General features: G+C 38.9%; 1 long non-coding RNA gene across 1 annotated transcript; it reads right to left on the minus strand.

Moving 5' to 3' along the window:
• Positions 1 to 887: 887 nt before the first annotated feature.
• Positions 888 to 3,327, minus strand: LOC308392572. Its single transcript, XR_013970833.1, has 3 exons — positions 3,188 to 3,327; positions 1,945 to 2,037; positions 888 to 1,813 (listed from the first exon to the last, which is right to left on the minus strand). It is a non-coding gene; the product is annotated as an uncharacterized lncRNA (long non-coding RNA).
• Between the last annotated feature and the right edge of the window lie 4,155 nt (positions 3,328 to 7,482).

Genomic DNA, 7,482 nt, shown 5'->3' on the forward strand with positions numbered 1-7,482 from the left:
CAGGCAGCACTGCTTCAAAAACAGGAATGATCCTGTCATGTGAATCCATCTCTGTGAAAACAGTTCACTTTGCCATCCACAAATGCAGGCTGGAGCTCCATCATGCAAAGAAGGAGCTGTATGTGAAGCTCATCCAGAAATGCTGCTGATTCCTCTGCAAGAGCAAACATTGTGTTTCATCTCTTCTACACAGCACAGGTCAAAGCACCTCCAACAAGCCTCCTGGTAAGATCACACCAGGTTGGTCTGTAGGTAAACCTTTTCACATTAAATATTCATATAAACACTTACAGTAATAATAAAAAAAAGTGCACAATAACATAATTAATGTGAATTTGTCATTAAATGTCAACCTGTTTGTTCTGTCTTTATTTAAACTTTATTTAGACTGATCTCTGTAAATTTCCAAAGACTCCCCTAAAAACTGTAATCCAGGTGTTCAGCAGTCTTATACACCTACACTCTAAGAAATAAAATGTTGTATTTACTCCACCCAGTTATGTCAACCGGTTCCACACAACTGGGTTAGTGAAATATAAAATGTATGATACATTTAATTTGAACAAGAAATTTTAAGTACATCTGATAAGGTTTGGATAATTAAATGCAAATCAAAAGAATCATGTTGTATTAGCTGAATATCGTAATGTTGATATAACTAACCTTGTTGATTTAAATTGAGAAGACTAAATAAAACCTACTCAACCAAAACAAGCTGTACTTACTTTGAGAAATAACATGTTGTATTTACTCCACCCAGTTATGTCAACCGGTTCCACACAACTGGGTTAGTGAAATATAAAATGTATGATATATTTAATTTGAACAACAAATTTTAAGTAAATCTGATAAATCTACTCACCCAAAACACGCTCTACTGAAACTATAGGATTAAATCACTTAAATAGACTAAGTTGCAATTCTGTTAAAGTTTGTAAATTAAATAAATCGAACACAAGTTTATTCAGTTAACCTAACTTTAATAACACTTTGTGTAAAACTTGTTGAAGCACACTTTGAGCAATTCAAATGCTTCTAGATCTTTTCCCCCAAACAATCTTTACATATATTCAAGTGCATTTTAGGTGCAGGAAGACAAGATACAGAATGTCATGTTAAACTGAAATGATTAAAACTGGAAAGTGTTGTGATTCCAACATTTTTAACATTAACATGACTTAATTTAAACTTGATTGGGCTACAATGAAAATCCCACAATACAGCCCTGCAAACAGCAGGTAGAAATTACTTTTGTGTCATTTTTGTCCATATTTAGAAAAATAACCTTTGCTTCAAAACTTAAACTGAAGTCCAAAGTTAGGAGCAGTCTTTTTCAGTGTAGTTGGATGTTGGTAAAGGTTCAAGAACAAAGAACGCAGAAAAGTGAAAGGCCTTGCAGAAGTTCTTGTGGCAATTCAAACTGAACAGTTTATGAAGTGCAAGGAGAAGGGTTCGAGAACCTTAAAGTTCAGTGTCCTCTATAGTTCAGTGCAGGCTGTTTCACTCAAGCAGTTTGTTTTTCAGAACCTGCACCTTCATGGATAGGTTGTTCCCATCCAACTCCATCGGCACCTTCTGAAGAAATTCAAATGTGTATTTCAGGTGCTTTGGGTAGCTCAGATTTAGACTATAGATTAGTCCAAGCAGGAGGGCACAACCCTTTGCCACATCACTAAGAGCTTGCAGCACAGTGCATCCTTCTATGATGACACCAATGTCCTCAGGTGTATCTGCAGAGTTTGCTCTCATGTCTGACAACATAGACTCCCAAAGTCAGCTGCTCTGTTTCTCTGCTTGCACCAAGATCCACATCCTTTAAATAAAAATTAAAAAAAAGATAAGTTAATTGCGTACATATACATATGGACAAGTAAGTCCACCTTCCATTTCCAATCCCAAATTTAAAAAAGGAAAATAACTGATCGTTTTCCTTTTTTAACTTACCAAGAATTCCTTGAACAGGTCATCTGGCTTTTCATTTAAGTAGACACAGACAGCTTTCAGAATGCATTCCTGTCAAACATCAACGCTGGGATTCTGGTGGAGATAAGAACTCAATATGAGAGAAGTTTCCTATTTTGGTTCCTTTCAACCTCTTTACAAAAGAAAGTCAAAAATATTAACACATAGCAGATATGTGATTAAGCAATGTTTCATAACTCACATCAGTGATGTGCAGTGAGGTTCATGATTGGTAAGGCACTGACTCCTCTGTGTCAGATTAACAAATATATGAACCCAAAAATCGAAGCTTTTCAATTTTGACATTACATGAAAGCTTTCATTTTTGCTTTAATCAATTCTAGATTGTTCAACAATATATTTAATAATTGTGCCCCTAAAAATATTAAAATTAAATAGAAGATTAGAACTGGGCAATATGGACTTAAAATCCTATCATGACATTTTGTGGATAACAATAAGTCTGTGAAGGTTCACAGTCATCCAGGTCATCGTAGTCTGAGGAGCTTGGAAAGAAAAGTGAAGCTTCTTCAGTGAAGATTTCTGACACTAAACCAGAAATCAACATGGAGTCGAATTCTTTCAAACAATGTAGCAACTTAATTGATGCACATTTCTAAAATACACTACACATTCATTTCATTCTTCAAACTACAGGATCGCTGGCGCTCCCAGTGGTCATTACTGATGTCAGGGAGCAGGTGCGGTAGATGTTGGGAGTAATTTTAAAACTGTCGGTCTTAGTAGGCAAGTCTCATCTTAACAAGAATCGCAAAAGATTTTGGAAAATTACACCGAAGCAGGTTCAACAATATTTGTTAAATGTTTTCATACTTCTAACATGTGTGAGAGGTATACAAGCTAGAGCAGGGGTGCCCAGTCCCGGTCCTCGAGAGCTACCGTCCTGCAGCTTTTAGATGCATCCTTGTTCCCACACACCTGAATCAAATGAATGGCTTGTTATCAGGCCTTTGCCAAACATGATGGCATGCTGAAGAGGTAATCAAACCATTTGATTCAGCTGTGTTGGAGTAGGGATGCATCTAAAAGCTGCAGGATAGTAGCTCTCGAGGACCGGGATTGGGCAGCCCTGAGCTAGAGTGTTAAAAAATTTGCCAGGCATCATTTGTTTAAAAAAAAATGCAAAAGTATTCCCGAAAGTGTCAGATGTGTATCAGTTAGTATACATTAATCAAATTTGTCCTCCTTAAATTGTTGTACTTACCAAATAATCCTCAGATGGCGATGGATTCTATCCAGGATGCTAAGCATATGCAAGTCTCAGTTGAAAATGGCGGATGATCAAACTTCCACACTGCACATGTGCAAACTCAGAAGTACGGAGAGCCTATTAGGACAATCCTCTTTAAATTAAAGTGCTCTTCATTTTAAATGAACTTTTTACATTGGATTTAATTTACTGCATTTTGTTGTATTGAAATATTATCTTGTTAATTAAATTCAAAACAACATACTTGTGTTTAAAGTTAAAAATCAATTGGTGGCATTAGTTTTAACATGAAGCATTTACATAATGCAACCAACATCAGTGTGTCATTTCTTAGAGTGTACCTGTTGTACAAGGTAAAAATATATGACACTTCTAAGTATGTAACTTTTTTTTTGTGAACAACTTTTCTTGTTTATTTCATAAATCGTTTAATTGTGTTGTCTTCATTTGTAAAATGATCTGTGTTTTCAGATTCTCATCTCACACGCACACTGACATGTTTGTTCTGTCCTCGACTGATCTCCAGTCAGAATTGCTCTTTATGTTCATGATTTTTCTCTCATGTCCTCCTCAGGAGTCCAGGCTGAAGAGAAGTCTACAGGTAAGAAGAAGAAAAAGAGATTTAAAGAATTGCTGGAGCAGAATCTACTAAGTTTGATTTTAATATTTTCAGACATAAATTCCTTTTCTGTTCAGAGTCTGATAATGTCAGGCTTGGGAAGAGCCAGTCGCTGTGCAGGAATACTGGAACTTGCGAACTGTCACCTACCAGCATCTTTTGACATACCTGTTCAGGTAAAACCATTTTCGCTATCATCTTTTCATAACATGTGACAACTAGTCTGTGTAATATCTGGAAAAATTCAGAGACATTTCTAGTAAAGCTGTTCCTCTGCATGTATGAATGTATGAATCTGTTTGTTCATGGAAAAAATTTCTAATTTCCTTTCTGAGATGATGAGGAGAAAAAAAAGATTTCTGAAAAGTGTGTTGCAGTGTAATTTGCAATAAAAATAAAAATATGGTTGTGAAAAAAAAATCTCATGCTGCATTTGAACTCACAAATAGAGGCATTGCTCCCCATTCAAAATGATTGGGTTTCTACTATTAGAAAAAGGGGACTATTTCAGCAAACAGAATTTTCTGCTTTGCAACAATTCCACCGATAATACCCGCACTCGTGGTGCCTTGAAACAACCACCACCAGCATCAAGCTATCATCAAAAAACAGATCTTCAGGTGTTCTCTGGACTCTGAACTTCATCAGTTTCTCCTCACCCACACAGAGTCTTTCACATTGGGCATCTCTTTAAAAGGTGGCAGTTTAACTCTGGTCAGATCATGGTGCTATCTGACTTGGCCCCCCAGCTCTTGCCCCCACTGTCACTCAACACCAGATCCCCACAGGGCTGCGTTCTCAGCCCCCTACTCCAGCGGTCTCCAACCTTTTTTGCGCGACGGACCGGTTTATACCCGACAATATGTTCACGGACCGGCCTTTAAGGTGTCGCGGATAAATACAACAGAATAAAACTAGTACCGGTACCGAAAAAAAGAAGATTTATTAATAACACATGTGAAAAGACCCAGGAAAACCGAGTTAACGATAAAAACGATAACAAAATAACGCTGAAAACCGATAAAAACCCTGAAAACCATACATTTCACACCTGAGCCTCAACTCTCGCGGCCCGGTACCAAACGACTCACGGACCGGTACCGGTCCGAGGCCCGGGAGTTGGGGACTGCTGTCCTACTCTACACCCAGTACACTAATGACTTCACACCAACCCACCCAACCAACATCATCATCAAGTATGCCAACGGCAGATGGCTGCCCCTCCCTGATCCTGTTTCTGCTGGATTTGTCTTCCTGTTAAAAGGGAGTTTTTCCCTCCCACTGTCGCCAATTTGGGTCATTTGATTGTTGGGTTTTTCTCTGCATGTATTATTGTAGGGTCTACCTTACAATACAATGTGCCTTGATGCAACTGTTGTTGTGATTTGGTGCTGTATAAAATTGAATTGAATTGAATTGACATCATTGTGGTTGGGCTCATCGCTGAGATGAAACAGTGTACAGGGTGGAGGTCAAGAACTTGTCCCTCTGGTGCTAATTAACACTGCCCAGAAAAAAGTTGCTGCCCTCTGCCACCCCTGGAGGCCATTTCCAGATCCTCCTATCTTAGGAAAACCAGGGCCATCACAGGTGACCCCTTGCACCCCGCCCACCACCTGTTTGATCCGCTGCCTCCTGTTTGGTGCCTTATGTCAATCAGAACCCACACCTGCAGACTCACTAACAGCTTTTTCCCCTGAGCCATTCTGACTGCTAACAAACACTATCCCCAAACACCCCACCCCTGCCCACCACCTCACTAATCTGAGCCATAGTCTGAGTAACCCTCAGGCCACTCACACATGGACTCTACACTCAGACCAAGTCCTTTTGCACCACTCCCAAGCATTTTGCTCCCCAGTGTCTCTCTTTCTTGTTAGGTACCTGGATCTGAGCGACCCAGGGTCCCTGAGCAGCTATGGACTTGTATCATATTATATGTGTTTTTGATGCACTGTGCTGCTGCTGCGCTGTATTGTTGTCCATGCTTATGTATATAGCATGGACAACAGGGGGCGCTCTATGGAGAAGTGGAGGCTCCAGTGTGGAGGCCATGAGTCTGCTCTCCTGGACTGTAGAAGCTCAGGCTCAGCTAGAAACAGCTGCTCAGCTGGCAAAGCTGTTGGACTCACCTGCTCAGGTAGAAGAGGAGCTGCAGCTTTGATGTGGTTCAAACTCACTTTATTCTTTTACTGATGACTCTCTGCTTTCTGTTCAGAGCCTGATTATTTCAGGTTAGTGGGAGGAGCCAGTCGCTGTTCAGGTATTCTGGAGTTTAAGCTGGGAGAATGGAGACCGCTCATTGTTAAAAGCTTGGCACCAAATGAAGCCAGACTTTTCTGTCAATATCTGGACTGTGGCTCTGTTGTTTCTTTAAAAAACAAACATCAACTTGGATATGTGTGGGAGATGAGTTTTGACTGTATTAATTCTGGATCCCCGAGCGGCTGTGCAGTATCACACACATATATATATATATTCACATGCACTGGATCTAAAATGCTCAGGTAAGAGAGCTAAGAGGAAGTTCTCAGCTACAGAACAGTTACTTTAATTAAAACATGATAAGATGTTTACTAAATAATTTAAAAAAGTTAGAACAATGTGAAAACAGAATGCAATAATTTGCAAAATGTGTTAATTAATATTTTAATCATAATAGAGCATATAGAAAACGAATCAAATGTTCAAACTAAGAAAATGTAGCATTTTAAGATTTTCGTTTAAATACCACTTATATTTCCAACCTTGTGTTAACCCTGTTCCAGCTTTTTTAAATTCAGTTCAATTTTACTGAATTTTATTATATTGAGTCACAAAAATAGTCGCCTCAAGGCAAAGAAAACAGAGAAAACCCCAAGAATCATACGGACCCCTATGAGCAAGTGCTTTGTCAACAGTAGGAAGGAAAACTCCCTTTTAACAGGAAGAAACCTCCAACAGAACCAGGCTCAGGGAGGGACAGCTATCAAGACAGACATTTTTTTTAAATTTAACCTTTGTTTATACAGGTAGTCCCATTGAGACTCAGTGTCTCATTTAGAAGAGAGACCTCTTCCAGACAAATATTAAAATTACAACAATAAAAGAAACAATAAAATAGCTACATTTGTCTAATGTACACAGTCATATCAAAGACAACAACAAGTAACCAGTGATGATTTCAAAAAAACATTTGAACGTTTTCGAAGTCTGCAAGTGAAATCAGTTCAGAGAGCTTTAAATCCTTCTATCTATCTATCAATGTATTCCATGACGACAGGGCCACAAAGGAGAATGCCTTCGCCCCAGGTTCTGTACAAACTGATGGAATGGTGAATGAAATGATGTCCTAAGACTGCAGTCTATGACTAAACTGGTTGCATAACATGTGCTCTGATAAATAAGAGGGCAGTACACACACACACACACACACACACACACACACACACACACACACACACACACACACACACACACACACACACACACACACACAGCCCTCTTGTTGCCAATTAACCTGGATTCCTGAATTGTTTGTTATTAGATAAAGGTTTTAACAGCAGTGTTAAAATGATCTATTGTGGAACTATGATTGAAAGCAGCAGTGATTTTCTCTGTGCTTATCAATACTAACAAGTTTTCTACCAGTTTAATACCAGTGCTTGGTACCCATCCTTAATGCTGAGTA

The sequence above is a fragment of the Rhamphochromis sp. 'chilingali' genome (assembly GCF_963969265.1).
Source record: "Rhamphochromis sp. 'chilingali' genome assembly, chromosome: 2".
Taxonomy (NCBI): Eukaryota; Metazoa; Chordata; class Actinopteri; order Cichliformes; family Cichlidae; genus Rhamphochromis; species Rhamphochromis sp. 'chilingali'.